The 24,650-nt window shown below is 46.8% G+C and overlaps 1 long non-coding RNA gene across 2 annotated transcripts in view; it reads left to right on the top strand.

Annotated features, from left to right (window-relative positions):
* The window catches only part of LOC140897333 (uncharacterized), a 28,605-nt gene extending 4,780 nt beyond the window's left edge, over positions 1 to 23,825 (top strand). For both annotated transcript variants that reach the window (XR_012154705.2, XR_012154707.2), the window contains exon 3: positions 23,288 to 23,825. This is a non-coding gene — a long non-coding RNA (uncharacterized LOC140897333). The remainder of the gene's footprint in view (positions 1 to 23,287) is intronic.
* Positions 23,826 to 24,650: the final 825 nt, after the last annotated feature.

Genomic DNA, 24,650 nt, shown 5'->3' with positions numbered 1-24,650 from the left:
TAGAAGCTTACTCTGAACTCAAGAATGGCCTCTTGATTTCAGAAGCATGATACAGCAAACCAAACTTTATGCACAAGGCACAATAAGGAGTCTGTTGAGCTCAAAAGCAAATGAGATAGCTGTTAAAAATGACTCATGCCACCTCCTAAAGTCTGTCAGGGTACTCAAGAGCTTAGAACTGACTAAGAATCTGTTCAGTATTTCATATGATTTTCAACAGAACCTTCCATATTTTTTTGTATAATAAAAGCAGCTGGCTGACTCAATAAGAGCATGAAATCAGTGGAGTTGAAAAGTTATACTTGAGGATTTAACCTACTTATTTACTTGTGTGATTATGTGATTTATTTAAGTGATGTTTGGGGGAAGGATGTCCAGATTTTATTTTAGAATTTTATATTAATGTCTTTATCACAATTTTATTTTACATTATCTTGCTTTGCATCCATAATTTTTCTTTCAGAGTATTTTGTCCAAAATGAAATTTTGATACTTATGATGGTGTCTAATCTAAACTTTTGTTTTTTATGTAGAAACAAGAGTTTTCCAAAAACTGGTAAAGTGTGTGTTTATTTCAGATCCTTGTACTGCACCCATCACATTTTATCACTGGGTAGCCCTAAAAGTCGTAATGCCCGCTATCTGACTAGTGCTACCAATAACCAGTCTTAGGAACACTCATATCACAGTTACAGTGAAGGTCTAATCAAAGAATAGCCAGTTACTGTCAGGTCTTAAACCTAGGGTTGCTGAGCAAGAGCCTTATCATCTGCACCACCCTGTTACAAGAATAGACATAGACCCACAAACAGGGGCTACAACTGCTGACTCAGCAGGATCAGCTCACTAGCAGCAGACTGCTGATTGGACACATCTTAGCATAAATCTTCCTGTCCAGGCCACTCCCCTTGTCTGAGCAATTGTTGCTAGGTCTGCTGCTGACCAGACCCCTGAGACCGAGTTCCAGCCTGCTTGCATGGTCCCTCCTCCTTGTTCCTGTTACTTCACCTTGTTCTTACTCCCTTGCCTTCCTTCCAGTTATTAACACTGGCTTCTTGATCCATGGCACATCTCTGACTCTGGTTTGACCCTTGGCATGGCTTCTAACTCCATCTGTGACCCTTGGCATGACTTCTGACCATGACCCTGACTCTACTCTGGGCTCCAATCATTAGGTCAGACTCCACATTATAGGCTCTGAGAGTTTGCTCAGATCCTCTTAGTCTCTTCTGGGACTCATTGCTGAACCCCTGGGCCAAGTATGGATATTGCTGGATGTCCAATGTTCTAGGGGCCTGTGAATCTGCAAGAGCAGATTGCAGTCCTCTAGGCTGGAAACCAGAGGCTTTGGGATCAAGTACAGCATCTGCAAATGGAAAACTGCAGGAACAAGTTGCAGAACTTGGAGCAGCTGTGAGTACCTATTTGTCCGTTCATTACAACTCCAGCTTGGGACCAGCCCTACAGTTCCATTACCAGATAGCTATGATGCCACCCGCAGCTAGGGATGTAAATACTGTTTTAAAAGTTAACCATTTAAACAATTAAAATTATATCGTTTAACTGGTTAACCAATTAAAGGGAGAGGGACTGGGGTCACTCCAGCTGGCCCAGCGTGGCCAGAGCTGGGGTTGACCAGCTGGGGCTGGAGTCAGTTGGCCCGGGGCTGGCATCGCTCTGGCTGGCCAGCGTGGGGCATCCGGGGCTGGGGTCGGCCGGCCGGCTGGGGCTGGGCTCACTCTGGCAGGGCTGGGGCAGAGTTGGCTAGCGCGGGGCGCCTGGGGTCAGCCAGCCAGGACTGGGGTCGCTCCAGTCACCCCTGGGTTTGGCATTGCTCCAGTGTGGGGCGTCCGGGGCTGGAGTTGGCCTGGCGGGGCGGGGGCTGCGGTTGCTCCAGCCAGCCTGGTGGGGCTGGGGCTGGAGTTGGGGTTGCTCCGGTCAGCCTAGCGGGGCTGGGGTTGGCTGGCGCAGTGCAACTGGGGCTGGGGTTGGAGTTAACTAGCATGGGGTGGCTGGGGCTGGGGTCAGCTGGCCAGCCCGGTGGAGCTGGGGCCGAGGCCGCAGCTGCTGGCCCTGGGCTGGGGTTGGTTGGGGGCGGCCGGGGCTGGGGTCACTCCGGCTGGCCGGGCACAGCCGGGTCTGCTCCGGCTGGCACTCAGGGGGTTAACGGATAAGGCTAATGCTTACCAGTTAACATTTTACATCCCTTCCCGCAGCAAATTTTGAGAGTTTATTACCCAATGCAGACTCCTCTTTGTGCTCCAGTCCCCAGGAATACGCCACAGAACAGGTCAAGGTGAGGCTGGTACTTAGCTTCCTTACTGCCAAGGCCATAATATAGGCCTCTCCCATTCCAGATTTGGACCACCCAGTTTTGACAAGCTGGGCTTCTTTCCTGCAAGTGTTCCCTGCTATTTCTGGTGACCCACATAAAGTTCACATGACGGAGACCACTTTCGGTAAGCTTTGGCAAACCCTTCCTATGTCACCTAGTTTAGATGCTTGGTTGCAGATACCACCTGGAATGATGTCACATTCCTCCACCAGTTTTGGTCTCTGCAACAAATTAAAAGAGGAGCTGGCACGGATAGACCCTCCCACCAGGTTGGATGCCTTTATGGACCTGTGTGTCAGGATAGACACCAGACTTCATGAATGACAAATTCGACAAATTCATGTCTACATTCAGCGCTTGTCAGACAGGGTTTATTTGTTTTTCAGGTGCCTAAGGATTCTCAGGTGCTGCATAATATATAACGACAATTGGTACCCAGATGTTAGTATTATACACCATGGTCTTCCTGTAAAGAAAAATTTTGCTGATGTCCCAGTAATATGTAACTGGTGAATGATATTTCTTCAGTTCTTTTCCACTAACGTTTCTAAAGCGTTTTCCTCACTATTGTGGTCTTACTTCCACTCCCTGCATTTCTTTCTTCACTGAATCACTCTATTTCACCTTTATGTTCTCCCGTACATTCTTGGACTATTAGGCTGCAAAAAATATATTGATGGAATTAGTGTTTCTCCTCCATCATCATGTGATATAAGACAGTCTTATTCTTTGCAAGTTTTACAGTAATCACTTCCTCATTCTAATGATTTCACTCTTCATTTCTTCTTCATTTACTTTATAATTCATTATCCATCTGTATTCAAGAGGCTTAAAGTCCAACTGGCCAATCTAGGATTTGACACGGGGCCCTCGTTAATCTGGCCTGATAACACGTATTTAATCTGTGTATGGACGGTCCTTAGCACGACAGGAGACATGCCTGTCAAATATTCCCAGTGTCTAAGTGCCCACGTTAGTGCCAGCACCTCTTTTTCACAAGGTGAATCAAGTTTTTCTATCTCACTAAGCACCTTGGATCCAAAAGCGACTGGTTTTAATCCTACTCCATTGTTCTGCAATAAGACTGCGCTTAGCCCTTTCTCAGTTGTAGCTAGTTGAAGCTGGAAGGGTATGTTGGGCTGAAGGTAGGCCAACACTGGAGCCTTTGTAAGTACCTGCTTTAACTGATAGAATGCATCTCTCTGGTTTTTGCCCCAAGTCCATTCTTGTTCTGCTATTTGTGTAATGGCTTCTTCCCAATAGGGCATTTCAAGCTTTTCTGGAGCTTTCACTACTGCAAGCCTGTGTGATGTTGGAACAAGAAAACCTCCTTCACTAGCTGTATCCTGAGTCAGTGCCCTATTCGGTAAATCCACTATCAGATTATGATTCTTTAGAATGTCAGTACTAATGATACCATGTCCATCAAGAGCCTGAATACCAAATATAGCTTCAGTGGCTAGTTTTTCCAGTCTTGCACACAATAGGTCTTAAGAAGGGAACAGGACTTTCTTTTCCATTATATCCTTCTAAAATTTTACTTCTTGCACTTGAAACTCTTTGATCTTTGGGACTGCTTTAGTGCAAATAAGAGACAATGTGGCACCTGTATCAATGAGCACTGTCTGTCTAAATTTACCAAACTCTTCCTGTAAGGTGGCATCCACCACTGGTCTTCTCCATACATTGCTGTCAATAGGCACCACATGGGGGAAGGTGGAAGAGATGGGCCCCATCACAATAAACTTTCCTTCTACTCCTGCATTTCTAGGTGCTTGGGTGCAGTTGCAGCTGACAAATTATTCCCTTCATATGTTGCCAATCTTCAAAATAACTCGACTGGAAGTCGGTCGATCAAATCCTTTTACTCATACTTTAATAATCGCTTCCCCAGCACTGCTCTAAATCCTTTCATGGTCAGCAGAATTATGATGATATTCCTGGTTTCTGACTGGATCAGCATGGCTGGAGACATTCTTCTCCTTTGGTGCAGAATTCTTGCCATCTAAATTGTACTTCTTCCCCTTTTGCTCACTGGCTCTACTACTTGTGTACTTCACAACAGCTATCTTCTTCTTTTGCCAGTAACTGGGAAAAGCTTGTCACTGAAGCTTGGAAGCCTCCCTTATTTTATCTTCTAGTTCTCTGATGGTCACCATTCTTGGATTGACTGGACCCAGCGTTACTCTCAATGTAGGTATGAGCCCCTGAATGGGCCTCCTTAAATTCTGGTGTCTCGCAGGTTGCTATTCCATTAACAATAGGTGACATTCCTGCTAGCCAATACAGGATCATTTTCTGCTTAAAAACCTTTCAGGTCTCTCACCCACTTTTTGTCTGTCTGACTAAAACTTCCCTATGATATTTTTTATGTGGGAAGTAGAACCTAAACACAGCTTCATAAATTTCTGTAATGTCTCTAATGTTTGCCAACTGGATTTCCCTGGGTAAGGCACTAAACTCCTCACCATTCATGCATTCCCTTAATAAGGCAGCTGTATCTTCTTTACTGATGGCAGCCATACTACTGATCTTTGATAACCAGTCCAGAGCAGTTTCTTTATTAAGCGGACCTAGTGTCTTTCCATTGCCCTTGCTTGATCGGGCCCATATGGCTTTGTCACGTATCAGGTCTCAACTGGCCAATTGGGACCATAATTTATCATGCTTGTAGTGATAGGTGCTATCAGGGAGTATCTTTTCCCCTCCTCCATTTCATTAGAACTTTCCGGCTCCTCTAAGTCTTGTGGAGCAGAGGGTTGAGTCCTTGCTACTTTTGCTTCCTTCCCATTACTTTAAGTCACCATCAAACTCCTCCTTTCCTGAATCAGTCTTCAGATATATATCCTTTTAAAGGATCCATATTTAGGGCAGCTATGACTCCTTGTGCTTTTTCTTAATTTATCCCTCAAGCTGTTGATTTTACTATTACAAGAGGAGTGATTCCAGATACCCTCTTGTGTGCTTCTAACCTCTTTAACCAACTCCCTTATAGCAGCCTGTGATTGCTCTACCTTTCTGGCAATACAAAATTTTCTTTATCCTTTTTCACAAAGCATGCATTTAATTCTTGTACTTGTTGTTTTAATTGGTTAATGTGCTTTGATTGGTTAAGCACTTGAGCTGACAAAGTACTATTTTGAATCGTTAACTTTTCAATTTCAGCTCCCCTTTTTACCACCTGCTGTTTAACTTGAGATATTAGTTTTTCTTTATTTTTAATGTGTTCATTTAGTTCCCTTGCCACCATTACCAAAACATAGATTAAGGCTCTTTTCTTTAGTTTCTTATTTGGAGTTGGTTTGAAAGTAACAAAGCTTTCCCACTTTTCACATAACTTATCAAAAGCCCATTCTCACCCACAAATAAATCTTCTTTCCAAGGATTTTTACATTTTCCAAATAAATTGACACTGTATTCCAGAGAATTTTGATTTGTTTCCTTATTCCATCCATGTATGCCAAAGTTTTGGCTGCTGATTTTTAAACAGTAAATGTCTGACTCACACAGACACAACTGCTTGCATGGCACTCAACTGCAATGGTCACCGCGGTGACTTCTTAAAGTCAGAGCTCAGCAGCGCTCAGCAAATTATGCTGGCCTGCCACACACAGCTACTCAAAGCTCAAGCAGCACACCCCAATCTAATACCTGCTGTAACAAGCAGTGCCTGTCAGCAACTTGGTCTGCTCCTTCAGTTAGTTTGGGTCCCACACAAGAAAGCCACTGACCAGCTGCCAGTGCTTCCACTCTCAAGGTCTATAGACCTTAAATAAACCTTTAACCAAGCTGATTATAAGAAGACATAAATAACATAAAAATCAGTACAATTCAAGGGACGACTGTCAAGGGTCCAGCTACGGTCACCATAAACTGTTACCAGAAAACTTGTGACAGGAGATATCTTTCTTAAGGATCCCCCTCCCCGACAGGCTCGTTTACCCTGAATTAGTATCTATCACCTAAGGTCACACCAAGGATTACACTACTCACTGTAAGTCATAAAACAGATGGGATTTATTAACAAAACAGCTCAGTGATTTAACACATGATAGACATTAGGTCCAGACCCAAATCAAAGATAAGTGGGAATATATATGTAAAACTTTGACAGGTTTCAGAGTAGCAGCCATGTTAGTCTGTGTTCGCAAAAAGAAAAGGAGTACTTGTGGCACCTTAGAGACTAATAAATTTATTTGAGCATAAGCTTTCATGAATGCATCCGATGAAATAAGCTGTAGCTTACGAAAGCTTATGCTCAAATAAATTTGTTAGTCTCTAAGGTGCCACAAGTACTCCTTTTCTTTTTGATAAAACTTTCTGTTACTCAATCTGTTGCAGGAAACAACCTAAAACCAGACAAAATCAGTGAACCCAGCAACCTCTGAGGAACCAGGACCAGGAGTCTTGGGAGATCACGCCTAGGGACATAAATATTGTGTAAAAAAGTTAACCGTTTAAACCAGTAATCGGCAACTGTTGGCACATGGCCCGCCAGGGAAAGCCCCTGGTGGGCCGGGCCAGTGTGTTTACCTGCCACATCCACAGGTTTGGCTGATCACAGCTCTCACTGGCCACGGTTCACCGTCCCAGGCCAATGGGGGTTGCGGGAAGGGCGGCCAGCACATCCCTCTGCCTGCGCTGCTTCCTGCAGTCCCCATTGGCCTGGAGCGGCAAACCGCAGCCAGTGGGAGCTGCGATCAGCCGAACCTGCAGATGCGACAGGTAAACAAACCGGCCCAACTCCTGGGGCTGGGGTTACTCCGGCTAGCCGGCATGGCTGGGGCTGCTCCTGCTGGCTGGCTGCTGGCCGGTGCAGCTGGGGTTAACGGTGAAGATGGGTTAACCGGTAAGACTAAAGCTTACTGGTTAACCATTTACTATTTTACATCCCTAATCACGCCACCACTGGGCAGGAACCAGAGCAGTTCAATGACAGGAACAGGTAGGTCATGGAGCCCAGGGTCAGACCTAAACTAAGCCTTTTTCTGTTGTTGGGCTGCAGAGAGTTTGGCAGGGCACATGGATATCACACATCCTGCTCCTCCATCTGCAGTTCTCGGTGACCCCCAGCTCCTCGGGCCGTAGGTCAGGGGAGAACAGGGTCGCCACTCCAGCCGTATGAACTGTGAGATGGCTAAAGTACACCCTGTGCCCCCATTCCAGCCGCCAGCTGTCTTTGGCGGCCAGATCCGTGTGGGTCTCCTGCAGGAAAACCACAGAATACCCCCCCTCCTGAAGGAAGAAGAGCACCTGGGATCTGCAGAGATCCATCCTACAGCCCCGGGTGTTCAATGTTGCGATAGTGATGGGTGCCATGAGGAGGGCTGGGGGAGATCCTCGCCAGCAGGGATGCTCACGGCCCCCATTGGGCCATGCAGCAAACCATGACCCACCCCATAGGTGAGTAAGGAGTCACGGAAACCACGGACCCGCTGGTAGGCAGTGGTGGCCTGCTTCCCGGTCCTTTTACCCTCCCCCATAAGGGCCCTCGTGGCCCGGAGGATTTGCTGAAACTCCCCCCATCGCTGAAAAGCAAACTGTACCTTGTTGTGGGAGCCACGGACGTCTTCAAGAAACTCCCGCAGCTCCTGTCGCAGCACATGGGGAGGTGGGGTTACTGGCTCCGGACCATCCTCTGGCGGGGCCCCTGGCACAGCCCTGTGGCCACTGAGATGGGCAGGCAAGGGGCGGACCCCCGACATAGCGCCCGATGGGCTGATGCCACGCAGCCCGCCTTGAACCCTGGCTCAGTAGAGGGTGGCAGAGGGAAGATAGCAGCTCTTAGTGGGTCGGGACAGGGAAACACAAAAGCCGCTCCCTGGGGGTCATCTGCTGGGAAAGGGAAGGAGACAGCCCCAGGGGGTGGCAATAACATCGCGGGAGGTGGAAGGAATAGGGACAGGGTCGGCACAAGGGGCAGGGCCGGGGTCAGGGACAGGAGCAGGGGCAGAGGCACGATTCTGGGCTCCAGAAGCCAAGCAACAGGCCTGTGGCACCTCCCGATCAGGCTCAGGGGTTCGCGGGGTGGGGAGGGGGTTCTCAGCAATGCCGGGCACAGGCTCCAGGGTGGGTTTGGCAACCACAGCATCAGGAGGTGGACTATCTTCAGTAGGGCCCTGGTGGCTTGGGTCTCTGCTGCGTGGTACTGGCCATCACCTCAACAGGCTCGGCGGCCGTCAGCGGGGTGCCATCTTCAGCCAAGTTGGTGGAAGAGTCCAGGGGCTCCTCAGAGGCGGGAGCGGAAGCAACGGTTAGGGGGAGGGAGCATGGAGAAAGGGGGGCCGGAATGAGGTTGCCCAGATCGAGGCCCGCTGGCAGAGGGTTGTCTTCCCCCTGGGTGACCGGGGTCTGACCCAGGGCCTCGAGCTCCTCATAAATGGAGGGGAGATCGCCTTCCACCAACCCGGGGTTCTCCCCACCGGCACCTGAAGCGACAGGCAACTCGGGGCTCACAGGGGCTTCAGGTGGTAACGGGACAGGAGGGGCTTTATCAGGAGGTCATCCAGTGTCCCCTGCTGCCGGTGCCCCAACAGGGGCAGTAGCAGGTGGTTCAGCTGCGGTGGCAGAGGTAGAGGCTTGGGGGGGGCGGCGAGGTCTGCCGGAGGGGCCCCACCCGCCTTGTCCCTCGCCATAATGAGCAGGGAGGGAGGGGGAAAAACTAGAGAGAGGAAGGGAAAGGGGAAGCAGATCAACCACTGCTCCCCGCTAGGCTGCAGGCAAGGGAGGAGGGTGCCAAAAGGGGTGGGCTGGACAGAGGGGCAGTCAAGGGCTCCGGGTCAGTCACCGACACGGGGTGGGATTCCGGCTCCTCTAGCTGCACTAGGGGAGCAGGAAATAAAACAGCATTGGGGGGTGCAGTGAAGAGGGTTCAAACTAAAATGGGGAGGGGCACAAGTGCATGGGAGGGGGAATTGGTACACTGAGCAAGGGGCTAATCAGGGCGGGGGAAGGGGGGAGAACCAGGCTGGAGTTAGGACAGGGAAACCAAGGGGCTAGCTTCAGAGGCTGGAGCAAGCAAACAAACTGAAGCTAGTAAGGAGGGGGCTGCGGCAAAGGGGAAGGGCTAAAGGCTGCAAGTGGCAAATGGGGCAGGTAGCAAGGGGATAAGTCCAAGTGGGGGGGGGGGGGAACATGCACCCACATGAGCTTGCAAAAACGTCAGTTTGGGCTGGCTGCTGCTTCAGGCCCAAAAGGTGGTGAAAGGGCGTGCCAAGCCAGGGGAGCAGCTGAGCCTCAGAGGCAGGAGCTTGAGGCAGATGGTAAGTGTCCACTGGGGATGATGGAGGGGGCAGTGATGGTGGGGGGAGGCAAAGGGGGACACACAGATGGACTAGGGGGCAGGCTCCATGCCATACCCCCCTGTGTCTCCACAAACACAGTCATGACCCCCCCCACAAGAGCACAGTTCAAAAGCTACTCAGTCTTAAAGGCCCCCTCCACGATGTCTGCAGAGTCTCTGTGCGCTCCCCCAATGGTAGATGGTTCTCCTCTTCTCCTCGGGGCTCTAGCAGCTCCAAACAGCAAACGCAGCAGCAGCTCCAGGCAGCAGTCTGGTGGCCAGGCAGGAGGGGCCCCTCACAGGTGGTGGTGGTGATGACGTCCACAGCAGCAATGGCTGGGGCTGGGGTCCCACACTCCCCTCTCTGGGGAGATGGCCAGCAGCCCCCCCCCCCCCCCAAGGTACTGTAGTCGGAGCAGTAGCAGCACCTGGGGGAGGGGGGGCAGCAGCCGGTCAGCAACCAGGTAGCAGAGAAGGGGGTGGGGTGTCTGGCCCAACCAGGGGAGCAGCTGGAGCAGCAACAACAGCAGCAGCAGCAGGGAGAGCCCAGGGCCTAGGAGCAGGAGCAGCAGCCTTCTCCCTCCAGGCCAGACGGCTACAGGAGAGCGATCCTACTGGGATCCAGGAAGTGCTAAAGGATCCCCCCCAGCCTAAGAGGGGGATCCACAGAAACCAATTGAGTATTGGGGACAACTAAGAGGGACAGGAGTGAGATCAAAGGGTCAAACGAAGGGAACCGGACGGGGTCACCGAGCAGAGAACCCCGGACAGCGCCCACCGCTCCTCGAAAGCGTCAAGAGAGTCAGTGGACACCGCCCAGAGGAACTCCGCCCGGATACGTGAACAGACGGAGGATCGGAAATAGGCCCCACAGTCGCAGGAGACTCCATCGGCCAACCTCCTCACCCTGGTTTTATAAACGGCCATTTTAGCCAGGGCCAGGAGGAGGTTGACCAGGAGGTCCTGTGACTTTCTGGGGCCATGGATAGGGAGTGCATAAATGAGAAGGTGAGGGGAAAAGTGCAACCAAAAACGTAACAGAATATTCGTGAGGAGCTGGAATAGGGGCTGCAGCCTGGAACACTCCAAGTATATGTGTGCCAGGGTTTCCCTCACGCCGCAAAAGGGGCAGGTGTCTGGGATAGGGGTAAACCATGGCAAGTACACGCCTGTGCTTATGGCTCCATGAAGGAGCTGCCATCTGATATCCTCGGCGGGCCTCGGGACCAGGGTGGAGTATGGGCTGGCCCACCTATCCTTCACGTCCTCACCCTCCAGAGGTGGCAGGAGGTCCCGCCATTTTGTATTGGGGCGGGATACAAGGGTGAGGACATGAAGGGTGTGAAGCACGAGCGTGTATAAATGTTTCCTTGGCACGGTCTAGAAGCGGACCAGCTGTACATCATGCAGCCAGCTCACGGTGAAGGGGCGGGGGGGTTGATTGGGTCCACGGGGCAGGGGCCCGATGATAAGGTCCGGAGGGCCTGGAGTTGACGGTGGAACCAGGCCTCATGCAGGACCCGGTCAAGGTAAACCTGAGCAGTGGGCAGCAAAGCAGCCCTCACCTCCTGAAGTACGCACTGGGGAGTACAAGGCCTGGAGAGGCCCATGCGCTGAGCATCAGGGGATCCAGCCAGTCTCCCCGGTCGTAGTCCAGGAGCTCTCCAACTCTTGTGACTTCTGCCAGGACCAACTTCTGGCACACCGGGGGGGCTCTGCCACCGGCACGCACAGCTGGGGGTTGTGTAGCAGGGGCTCCGAGAGGAGATCTGTCCCCCACTGTGGTCACCACAGACCTGGTCGCTGAGAGCAGTTTCCAGGTCCGGAGGAGGTCATGGTAGAAGACCAGGAGCCTGGAGAGGTCTCGCAGAAGACCTCTTGGATGGAAATAATGGAGCTGCCGGTCATATCGGAGCCCTCGGAAGCGGTGCAGGAGGGCGTGCACCAGTATGCTCCACACCGGACTACCTGCACCATAAAGGAGCCTCTGCAGGGCCTGGAGGTGGAAGACATGGACCTGAGTGTGTAGACACTTCAGGCCGTGCCCTTCCTCCACCGGGGTAGATGGGAAACCCCTGCAGAGACCCAGTGCAGTCCTGACCAGAGGAACTCCAGAATCGATGTCTGGAGGTTGGCCAGGAAACCTGGGGCCAGGACCAAGGTGTTCAGCTGGTACCAGAGTTGAACTGGACTGTGGGTTCCACCAGAGGGGAAGGTCTCTGGCCTGTTCCCCGATCCACTAGATGGATCAGCAGATACTGCGGGGATTGTTCTTCTTCCTTTTCCCCATGCCGGTCAGTGATGAGGCTAACTGAGTGAACGGCAGATTTGAGCCACAGAAGTGGCCATACGAGGGTTGCCATGAACCTCTGAGGCGAGCAAATCCGCCAATAAGCGCAAGACCCACCAAGGCAGAGGAGGAACTTTGTCACAGTGCTTACAATATGGTTTCATAAAACATCTGACAAAGAGTGGGGAAGAAAGTAGGGGAAAGGAGATAGTGGAGAAAAGATAGGTGTTATATCAATGCATTGGACAAGGTTTGTTCAAAATAAATATAAATCTGAGAAGTTTGTGTTGATTCACTTCTTGTGGATATCACAATAGAAGTAGATCTTAGGGAGTAATTTTAGAGGAGAGAGTAGTGGCTTGGCAAAACAATTCTTATTCCAGTATAAGAGTGACTTTTTCCCATTTAGCTTAAACCCTTCCTAAGCAACATAAGATAAACCTTTAAAATACATTATTATACCACAATAATAATGTGGGGTTATACTGGTATAAGTATACTGGTTTACATTCACACCTTTGGCTATACAAAAGCTTTCGCATGTAGACAAGGCTGAAGGGGAGAATTTTCCAGAACACCTATGTTATTTGGGCACCCAAGTCCCATTTTTAAGAGACTTACACGAGTAGCCTCATAAGTCACTTCAGTAATTTTGAAAGTTTGATCCTAAATCAGATACATAGACATGGATAAAGGCAGAGTAAGGAAGCAAGACTGGGGTAGTAGTGAATAGGGAGCCAGTCGAAGGAAAGGGAGAATCAGAGAAGATATGACTGACTGGCAAGGAAGCCAATTGTAACAGCTTGTCTGTTCTACTGGTTGCAGCTGACTGATGCTTAATGCACTGCCCAAATTTTGTTTTGTTTTGCTTGCCTGTTGAGGTTTTTTCTAGCTTGTCTTTAATAGTGTACACCTTTTGAGTGCATGCCTTAAGAAATATCTTGATGCTGTTCCTCCGAAAGTGTCCTTCTATATGTGGTTTTTTTGCTAACATTAAATATAAGATGTTCAGATGTGTAAAATAAGGTTTCCTCCTCTTTTCAATGTCATTGATTATAAGAAGATGGCTTTTGGTTCTTAAACTTACAGTTTTCACTGAATCATATCACTCATCATTCAGTAACCAGTTATAAACTAAATCAGAGAAACCCATTTTTCCTACCAGCAAATGACTTAAACCCCAATCCTTCAACTACATCCACACAGATGGACCCTTGCATCTGTATGGAATTGAAGTCAATGTGGTTCAGTGCTGGGCTCTCTGCCCAGGGCAATGCAGTAGCAAGATTGAGGCCTTATTTAACTGCCCTGTCATCATCATCATTTACTATTTGCCAGTGTGTGTGCCATCTGCAGGTTTTATCAGCAATGATTTTATGTTTACTTCCAGATCATTGATGAAAATGATCTGGACATAAATAATGTCAGGCCTAGTACCAATCCCTTCAAAGCTCCACTAGAAACACCTGCACTGGGTAGTGATTCCCCACTTTCATTTACAGCTTCAGATATGGCAGTTAGCCAGTTCTTAATCCATTTTAATGTATCCTTTACTGAGGTTGTATAGTGCTGATATTTTATTCAGAATGTCATGTGGTACTAAGTCAAATGCCTTCAAAAAGCCTAAGTACATTAGATCGATGCTATTGCCTGCATCATCCAAACTTGTAATCTCATCAAATATTGAAATCAGGTTTGACAAGACACATTTTCTGTAAAACCATGTTAATTGGCATTAATTGTATTCTCATCCTTTAGTTTATCAATTGAATCCTGAAACAACTTTTCAAGTTTTTTGCCTGGGATGTCAGGCTAATCGGTTTATAGTTACTCAGGTCATCCTACTTCCCCTTTTTGAAGACAGGCACATTAGCACTCTTCCAGTCTTCTGGAATTTCCCCATTGTTCCAAGACCTATTTTAACATCAGTGGGCCAGAGATCTCCTCAGCCAACTCTTTCGGGACTCCCAGGTGTAAAGCTGTTGAGGCCTGCCAATTTAAAAATGTTTATCCCTACAAGATTTTTTTAATATCCTCCTTATTCACTAATTAATTTAACTGGAAAATATGTCATCATCCTTATGTAATACAAGTACATCACCCTGCTTCTTTTCAAAGGAAAAATAGAAGTATTTATTGTAAAAGCATGGCCCTCTATCACTTGAGCTAAAGGACCAGCTCTGTTAGCAAGGAAACTGAGTGGGAAATGTTTGTATTGACTGTGCACTCCATTTTGTATTATGTGCTGAACATGGGTCTAAACTTACCTAAGGGTGACCTATTGCAATGTATTCCTGGTAGCTGCCCAGCTCAGGAAACAGGCTTGACACTTGTTGAATGACTATTCTAGAGAAACCATCATGACTAGAGCCAGGCAAATAATGGATCTTTCCGTTCACTAGTAATTCCAAAAAAAGTTTCGTTTTGGGTCAAACTGAAAACAACATTTTTCAGAATTCCACTGAACTGAAAAGCTGAAAAAAATTCAGTTCAAACTAAATCCAACATATTTCAGTAATGCCCACGTCCTCCTTCAGCCATTTCGTGAATGCTTTCCGTTGCTTTTTGTCAAAATGCCTGAAAATCTGAACAAAATGTTTTGTATCAAAATTAAATGTTTTGTTTCAACATTTTTGATTTAATTGAAACGGTTTGGCAACCTCAGCACAAATTCATGAATAGTTTCAGCTGACACAATATCACATTTGTTGACAAATTATGCATCCAAAAAATTTTACATGCTCTAATCAAGACAGCAATCTGGGACTATCAGCTTTGAATTACTCTCAACTAATTGCTCCATGAGGGTGAGCCACGAGTTTTCTGCACAGGTTTTGGGACTATCGTGACTGGGGAAGGGGCCTAGACCTTTCTAGCTAAGCACATGCCAAAGGAGGCAAAGATTGTACTTAAGAAAGGTTGCTGCTTTGAGTAGAGGGGGCCAGCTATTAACACATGTAAGAAGGATTTGACTGAGAGAGATGGCAGGAGGAATTCTGCCTGTCCTGAACTCCGACAACTCTCAGAAGGAGTGAGCTCAGACTAGAGGAAAGTGCATCTCAGGACTTATTAGTTAAATTAGTTTAATTTACCTTTCAGCTTTATGAATCTCTGCTAGTGAAGGTCTCCACTAGGGTTGGGTAACTCATTTTGGACTACTTTCAAACACACTCATTATTGTAGGTTTGAAGCTTCGATATTGAGTTCACATTCCTCTTACAAGAGACTGCGGAAAGAGGAGCATACGGAGGTGGGGAAAAATTCAAATGAAAAAATAAATGCAGTTTATATTCATCATAGAGAATCCATTTGTTTCAGCCTACATATTTTTGAGGGGAGGGGTTCTTCAACCCCTAGCACAGACCACAGGCTTCCTTTTAACAAAAAAAAAAAAAAAAAAAGTAAAATTCAACAGTCCTTCAAAAGACCCTTCTGTTTAAATTATAGGGTAAAAAGTTCCATGAACTCAAACTAGCTCTGTGAATCCTATGAACCAAAAAATATAGTTTGTGAAGTTCATAGAACTTCAGATCCCACATCCTTTGTCTTGATGCAGTTAATACCTTTTATGAAATCCATACCGATCAACAGACGCATCAAAAAACAATAGATTCTAAATTTGTACAAGTGTATACAAATTGTTTTGGGTGGCAGGGGATGGGGGGGAAGCAGCAGCAGAAGCATAATTTGTATACATTTGAATAAAGAGCCAGACACAGTTAGAAAGATGGATGGAAGGAAGGAAAGGAGAAGAGAAAGGGGGATGGAATGCGATCTCAGTATTTCAATGCATCCCTCTTTAAGAGCATTTAATTCTCCTGCATCTTTATAAGTCCAGAGGATCTTCAATTACGTTACTATTGACCTATAAATATATTACTGTTGTCTCTTCTGGATCACTAAATGTGCTGTAATAAACAGCTCCATCAGAGAAATCCAGCGAGGGATATGCTAGTTGTATTACAGCTTTCAATTTTGTTAGATAACCCTGTGGGAAAAGGTAGCTAACTTCCTATAGTGTTTCCTCCCAACTGTTTCTCCTCACTCTAGGAATTGAATTCTCTTTGGACTATGCTGGTATTTATGACCAGATCACAGCCACTGCTATGCATCGATCTTGTCACAGAGCAGTAGAAAACCCACTTGATCAGCTATCTAAGGATTACCCCAGTGAGAGGAGATGCTTGGGTGGTAAAAAAACTGCAGTAAGCCACATACACACATTTTACCCCCTGGTGTAGGGATATGAGAGAACTGTTCCATTTGAGGGCCCTCAAGAATTTGCATAACGTAAGAGGCACTCTAACTTGTTCCTAAGGACTGGATCCAGCAGACCCAGTGTTTTGTTGGGTTCATAAGAGCCAATCCTTGAGGGTTGGACCTCACCATCTAACCTGTACTTTCCACGCATTATGTACTGCTGTTATTCCAGATGAATATGTAGCTAAGAAACAATTTTTTAAATAAATTACGAAAGGAGAGAAAAGTAATAATTCACCCACTCCAAAGTGAAATGGAGCTATCAATGTAGTTTCCACTTTGTTACTAATAAACAAATTCAAAAATAAAACAATGCAAAACTTTAGAGCCTACAAGTCCACTCAGTTGTACTTCAGCCAATCACTCAGACAAACAAGTTTGGTTACAATTTGCAGGAAATAATGCTGCCTGCTTCTTGTTTACAATGTCACCTGAAAGTGAGAACAGGTGTTTGCATGGCACTGTTGTAGCCAGCATCGCAAGGTATTTACGTGCCAGATGCGCTAAAGATTTATATGTCCCTTCATGCTTCAACCACCATTCCAGAGGACATGCTAGATACAGAGAGGGAACTAGGTGATGCTGCAGTGAAATGCTTTCCACTCAGAGTTGCACTGAATACAATATCCCCACACAGAGCTGTTGTGCACTGTTCTGTCTCTTCTGTCATCTTGCAGATGAGATATAAAACCAAAGTCCTCACTCACCACTTAGAGATATCAAAGATCTCTTGGCAATTTATTGACTACATGTGTTCAGAAAATATTCTGGCCTGACCAGCTTCAAAGTTATGTAATTACATCTTTCCCACCTAAAAATGTTCCTGTAGTTTCAGTTAGATACAGGATTGTTTGGTGCCACCTCCTGTAGATTGCTATGTAGTAGCAGTAGATCACTGTAAAATAGCTGAAACCCCTCAGGGAGCTGTCCCTTCTTGGTGAATGGCAGGATTCCTTTGTACACTCTGTAAAGCACCTTTGGATCTTTGGGATGAGAAGGTGCTACATAAATTAAGATGTTACTAGTAGCTGAGAGCCCATGATGCAGGCCAAGTAATCCACCATTGATTGTATGGAGACTGTAGAGATGAAGTTGTTGCATGCAAACTAACTATAGAGTAAAGGTGGTGATTGTTTGAGTTGCATCTGATATCACAATGGTCTAGGACTCTTCGCATGGCCTTACACCCATGTTATGTACAGCTACAGTAATTCATAAAGTCAAAATAGCTGAAAACTTAAACATTGGATGGCAACAGACGGAAAAGCCATGTGATGCCTGACCTTTGTGATATTCTAAACAAAAACCCTCAACTTGCAGCTGTTTCCACTGCTTCACATTAACTCAACCACCATTCTGGGCTTCAGAGTGACACACAGAGTTACAATCCTGCAATCTTACATAAAGTAGTAAAATGAAATCTATTGCACAGGTGTGGCAGTTGGGACAATTCTCTAGATTGTTATTTATAAGTGTTAACATTTCACGTTTCATTTCATGACATTTCTCGCCTGCGTGCAGCTCCTATTCTCTATAGATAAACCTCTGCCCCCTACATATTATATTGCTGACTTCAGGAATGCATAATCTATTTGCATCTATATTTCCTACAGGTACAGTTTCTTGCTTTCATCTTTGCAATTGCATATATTTGATGATAGTGCAGATTAGAGCCACCCTGGGAAGGAAACACATTTAATGGTTCTGGCAATCAGTCACCTGAAGTGTTTCTTACGCTCTTGTATACAATCCATTCTTTCCTATATGCCACATAAGTAGGGTGACCAGACAGCAAATGTGAAAAATCGGTACGGGGGTGGGGGGTAATAGGATCCTATGTAAGAAAAAGACCCAAAAATCAGGACTGTCCCTATCAAATCGGGACATCTGGTCACCCTACACATAAGAGGATACTCAAGGGGTTGACTTAGCATACATCTACACTGCAAACTCAAAAACACATAAACCAACATGGCAGTGAGTCTCACAGCTGGGGTCAACTAACTTGGGCTCGTGGGGCTTGCTCTAGCAGACTAAAATTAACAGTGCAGACATGCCTCCTCAGGCTGAAGCATAGGTGCTGGAACTAGGAGTGCTGGGGGTGTGGCAACATCCCAGGGCTTGAAGTGGTTTCCATTATATACAGGGTTTACAGTTTGGTTCAATGGCTCTGAGCACCCCCACTACACAAATTGTTCCAGCAACCCTGGGCTGAAGCCCGGGCCCTGAGAAGAAGTGTGTGTGTGGGGGGGGGTGTCTCTAAGCCCAGTCTCCAACCCAAGCAGAAATGTCTGCAGTGCTAATTTTACCCCCAGGGCACTAGGCCTGAGAGCCCAAGTCAGTTGACCTAGGCTCCGTGACTTGCTGCCAAGGGTTTTGGTTTGTTTTTTTTTCTGTGCGTGGCACAGATATACCATCAAGAATCTGAACATCATATTTAATCTAGATTCCCTGAAAACAAAATTCTGGCAAGGTCAGCTTGGCTTTTCATGCTTCTGAGTCAGATGAACTTTTACTGGAATTCAGTTTCTGTGTTGGAATCTTTGGGATTTGATCTTAAAAACTATTAAAAAATTAAGAATTTCTTTCTGCTCTGCAGGTATACTAAAGGTAAAGGCACTTTTATTTATATGAAAAGACTTTGCTCTAATGTCCTAAATTTTCCTCTCTCCTCATTGCTGTGTTGCACAGTTTGGCTGCCACCCTTCCACCTCAAAGGTGGCTGCATTTCACTGATAGGTGAAGTGATTCCTCTGTATGTATCATTTGTAAAGGCTGTTTGGGGATGAAAGGCACTCTGTAGTGACACAGTACACTTATAGCATGCCCATGACAGAAACCCATGTGTTGTCCTCTAGTAAGTGAGTGGATAAATGGGTGACTTTCTGATGGAAGTTGAATGAAATGTTCCACAATTTCCTCAGTTAAATTTCTGCATCTGCTTTGTATGATGCAATTAGGTGTTTCCCCTTCATATACTTTAATATTTCATTCATAAACACATAAGAGCCTGAACACTGGATACATGTTGTTGCATTTGACAGGCTAATTGACCCATTTTTATTAATTGGCTGTGAGTTGTGCATAAAAGATCACCTCTCACATAAGCAGCTTTTAATGAATCCAGACATTAATCTTCCTAAGTAGCTACTCAGTTCTAGCTTCCTCCAAGGCATTAGTTCACACAGCCTCCACTCTGGAGTCATCATCCAGCAACTAAGTCCCCTAAGACCAACTCATTTGCTGAACTGTGGCAGGATCCTACCTCACAAGATAATCCATGAAAAATGGAGGTGCCAGTATTTGGCCCAGTTGTTCCTTTACCTCACACAAGACAGCTAAATTAAATTCACCTCAGATTGCCCTTGAAAGATTTTAGGCTCCTGGGAACATAAGGTAACAAGAGGCAGTCAGGGCCTTTTAATTCTAACTTTCCATTACTACACTGATACCCCCGTTAATGTAAAACACGTTTACAATCCCTTAGTGTCTTGGTGCAGTAAGACCATTTTACTTTTACTAGTTTTCATTGACCTCTGTCAACATCCAGCATAAAAATGCAATGCCTGCTCAGTCATAACACTGCATTACATATGGATGCATACATAGAAAACATTAGAGGCAGAATGATCTTGGGGCTATTTCTAGCTCAGACACAGATTTGCTATGTAACCTTTGGTCAGTAGCTTCATCACTTTGGGGTTCAGTTTTCCACATCTGTATAATGGGGATAGGACCTCTTACTTTACTGGGGAGACATTTTATTCCTTAATGGGCCAAAGTGTGTAGCTCACAATGCGGCCCATTTTTAGGTTTGTGGAGATGCACTGACCAAGAGACACTATGCCCCCTCCAATTCCATGGAAGACATGAGGAATGAACACACCCTTTGGATGATGAAGCTTGCTCCACCCTGTTTCTGGCCTACATAGAGAAGCAGAGCCATGACTCTGCCTTCTTCCCTGTCCTCATCACTGGACACCTGTAGAGAATCAAAGAGGGAGTAGTTCCTCTGCTCCTTCAAGTGCAAGGGCTGCTATTGTGCCTAACCCTTGCTAAGAAGGGTAGGCAGGTGGCAGAAAATACACCTAGCTCCCTTCTTCTCAGTAATCTAGGGTTCTTAGTGCTTTGAGATCCTCCGAAGGAAGAGGCCACAAAGAATTACTATAACAGGAACAGCCGTGTTAGTCTGTATTCACAAAAAGAAAAGGAGTACTTGTGGCACCTTAGAGACTAACCAATTTATTTGAGCATAAGTGAACTGTAGCTCACGAAAGCTTATGCTCAAATAAATTGGTTAGTCTCTAAGGTGCCACAAGTACTCCTTTTCTTATAACAGGAACGTTTATGACAGAAAGAAGTGGAGTCAACATTTTCAAATGCAGGTACCTGAGTTTAGGTGTATAAGTAAGAGGCCTGTTTCCCTCCACCCCCATTCAATGGAACTTCGATACAGTATCTGAGATTAACAGAGTGGTCAGCCTAGCTCTTTTCACGCTGCAGCGAATCCAGACATAAGCCCTAACAGCAAGGTCAAAATAAAGTAGTAAGGTAAAACAAAAGTTCCAGCTCGTACAGCAATCTATTTAAGACTAGCCATGGGGCCTAATTCTCCACTTCACTGAAGTCAATGGGGTTACTCCTCAATTAGAATGGTTTAAATGAGAAGAGAATCAAGGCCCAGATATACATAAAAGTGACTCACAGAGAATATGCTCATATTCCTTGCCTAGACAATGCTCAAAATTGTTCAAGTTACTACATTCTCTATACTCACTCCATGAATATACAAGCTTTGGCCAATTAGCAAAAAGATAATAATGTACCCACTTCATCTTAACAACCAACAATGTAATATTATTTAGAAATACTCAAAACTTAAAGGTTTCAGAGTAGCAGCCTTGTTAGTCTGTATCCGCAAAAAGAAAAGGAGGACTTGTGGCACCTTAGAGACTAACCAATTTATTTGAGCATGAGCTTTCGTGAGCTACAGCTCACTTCATCAGATGTTTACCGTGGAAACTGCAGCAGACTTTATATACACACAGAAATCATGAAACAATACCTCCTCCCACCCCACTGTCCTGCTGGTAATAGCTTATCTAAAGTGATCAACAGGTGGGCCATTTCCAGCACAAATCCAGGTTTTCTCACCCTCCACCCCCCCACACAAATTCACTCTCCTGCTGGTGCTAGCCCATCCAAAGTGACAACTCTTTACATAATCAAGTCGGGCTATTTCCTGCATAGATCAAGGTTTTCTCACATCCCCCCCACCCCCATACACACACAAACTCACTCTCCTGCTGGTAATAGCTCATCTAAACTGACCATTCTCCAGGTTTAAATCCAAGTTAAACCAGAACATCTGGGGGGGGGGGGTAGGAAAAAACAAGAGGAAACAGGCTACCTTGCATAATGACTTAGCCACTCCCAGTCTTGCAGTGTATGTTTGCTGGCGTTCAAACAACATCTGTTCTTTATCTCTCTGTGTTATCCTCAGGAGAGTGAGATATCATTCATGGTCACCTGGTTGAAATAGGGTGCTTTTCTTCAGGGGACACTCAGAGGTGCCCGTTCCTGCTGGGCTGTTTGCCTGTGGCTGAACAGAAATGTTCCCCACTGTTAGCCACGGGGAGGAGGGAGGGTTGAGGGGGTAGCCACGCGGTGGGGGGAGGCAAAATGCGACCTTGTAATGAAAGCACATGTGCTATGTATGTGTAACCCTTCTGCCCGTCAGAGTTGGCAGCAACAAGGGCCGGGTTCAATATCTAGGGGATCCATTCCAATAACACAATGCAAACCGGCTCGAGCCCCCACCCAGTGACCTGGGACAAATATATACCACCCCTGCTGGGTGCCTCCAAGAGGCAATACTTCCCCTCTCGCAAGCACATAGTCTGAGTGTAGCAAAAAGCCTTTTAATAACAGAGAGAAACAATGTGGCATTATGTTGGGGAAACACCACCAACAGGATTCATAACACAACCCATGAGCAAAAAAACCCACCCCAAGCAAATTGGGGCATGCCCTTTCCCTTTTGTTCTTGAGTCCAGCAACCCCAAATCACCCAAAGTCCCAAAAGTCCAATGACCCAAAAGTCTCTGTCCCTGGTCAGGGCAGCCCCAGAGTTCAAAAGTTTATCTGCAGAGTTTTACTTCCCAACCTGGGTGGAGATGGGGGCAGGGGTAAAAGGCACCTTACATGATCTGAAGCTGACCGCCCCACAGCTCCATAGGCCTTCGCTCTGCTCCACCAGCCACGCCACGAACTGCTTTGCTCAGCAACGCTCTGCTCCGCAGCCCACAAGCAGCTCCCGCCGTCCCACGAACTGCTCCGCTCCGTGTCCCACCAGCAGCTCCCGCCGTCCCATGAACTGCTCCACCAGCCTGTCCACAAGGCACTCCAGCCATCCCGCAAACTGCTCCACAATATATCTTCAGGCTTCCCCACTACTTAACACAACGCTCAGTGATTTCAGCTCTTAGGTAAATTCAGCTTGTAGTAGAGGAGCCTCAGTGCTGGTGCACCATTAGCCCAAAGTGAGCTCAGCAGCCTGTAACTAGACTTCTAATGAAATCAAAATTAGCTCCGATATTCCACAGTGGAGAGAGGAGGAAGTGCAACTAGCATGTAAGGCCCTCACCAAGGGGCCCATGCCACCAAGTATTAATACTTGTCCCCAGCCTCTCTCAATTCACAGAGTTTTGGAACCCATGACCCTTGCCTAGCGAGTGCTACTTAGTTGATGGTGAGTCCCTCCACCATAACAAAAGGCCAAGTACAGTTCCAAGCACAGTTCCCATAATCAGGGTAATAACAATTTATTCTTCCTGCCCCAATAACAGAGACACTGGGGATCTCACAGCAGCCAAAGTGACCATTTGGGCAGCTATGGCCTCATTCTAGGCAGGGTGGGTGTGCCTATGCAAATGAGATTGGCCCCTGAAGTTCTTTTCCACAACTTGCCACACCTCACCACCAGATGTCAGGGTGGAGCTCACCCTGACACTGCTTACATATGTAATATTAACAGCAAGGTTTACCCTGAAAGAGTGTAGCCACTGTTTTATAAAATGTGTCTTTTTAAATACCGCTGTCCCTTTTTTTTCTCCACCAGCTGCATGTGTTTCAATGATCACAGGATCTTCTCCTTCCCAGAGGCTAGTGAAGATTAGAAAGAAAAAAACCGCACTCGTGCTGAAATGTTCTCTGAACTCATGCTGTCCTCCCACACTGACAGAGCACAGATGAATGCGTGGAGGCAAATAATGTCAGAGTGCAGGAAAGCACAGAATGACCAGGAGGAGAGGTGGCAGGCTGAAGAGAGTAAGTGGCGGGCTGAAGACAGGGCTGAAGCTCAAATGTGGCGGCAGCATGATGAGAGGAGGCAGGATTCAATGCTGAGGCTGCTGGAGGATCAAACCAGTATGCTCCAGTGTATGGTTGGGCTGCAGCAAAAGGCAGCTGGAGCACAGACTGCCACTACAGCCCCTGTGTAACCAACCGCCCTCCTCCCCAAGTTCCATAGCCTCCACCCCAGACACCCAAGAACACGGTGGGGGGGGCCTCCAGCCAACCAGCCACTCCACCACAGAGGATTGCCCAAAAAACAGAAGGCTGGCATTCAATAAATTTTGAAGTTGTAAACTTTTAAAGTGCTTTGTGGCATTTTCCTTCCCTCCTCCACCACCCCTCCTGGGCTACCTTGGTAGTCATCCCCCTATTTGTGTGATGAATGAATAAAGAATGCATGAATGTGAAGCAACAATGACTTTATTGCCTCTGCAAGTGGTGATCGAAGGGAGGAGGGGAGGGTGGTTAGCTTACAGGGAAGTAGAGTGAACCAAGGGGTGGGGGGTTTCATCAAGGAGAAACAAACAGAACTTTCACACTGTAGCCTGGCCAGTCATGAAATTGGTTTTCAAAGCTTCTCTGATGTGTACCGCGCCCTCCTGTGCTCTTCTAACCACCTTGGTGTCTGGCTGCGCGTAACCAGCAGCCAGGCGATTTGCCTCAACCTCCCACCCCGCCATAAACGTCTCCCCCTTACTCTCACGGATATTGTGGAGCGCACAGCAAGCAGTAATAACAGTGGGAATATTGGTTTCACTGAGGTCTAAGCGAGTCAGTAAACTGCGCCAGCGCACCTTTAAACATCCAAATGGACATTCTACCACCATTCTGCACTTGTTCAGCCTGTAGTTGAACAGCTCCTGACTACTGTCCAGGCTCCCTGTGTACGGCTTCATGAGCCATGGCATTAAGGGATAGGCTGGATCCCCAAGGATAACTATAGGCATTTCAACATCCCGAACAGTTATTTTCTGGTCTGGGAATAAAGTCCCTTCCTGCAGCTTTTGAAACAGACCAGAGTTCCCGAAGATGCGAGCATCATGTACCTTTCCCGGCCATCCCACGTTGATGTTGGTGAAATGTCCCTTGTGATCCACCAGTGCTTGCAGCACTATTGAAAAGTACCC

The sequence above is a fragment of the Lepidochelys kempii genome, chromosome 1 (assembly GCF_965140285.1).
Source record: "Lepidochelys kempii isolate rLepKem1 chromosome 1, rLepKem1.hap1, whole genome shotgun sequence".
NCBI lineage: Eukaryota > Metazoa > Chordata > Testudines > Cheloniidae > Lepidochelys > Lepidochelys kempii.
The sequence above is the reverse complement of the archived record's forward strand: the minus strand, read 5'-3'. Positions and strand labels throughout refer to the sequence as shown.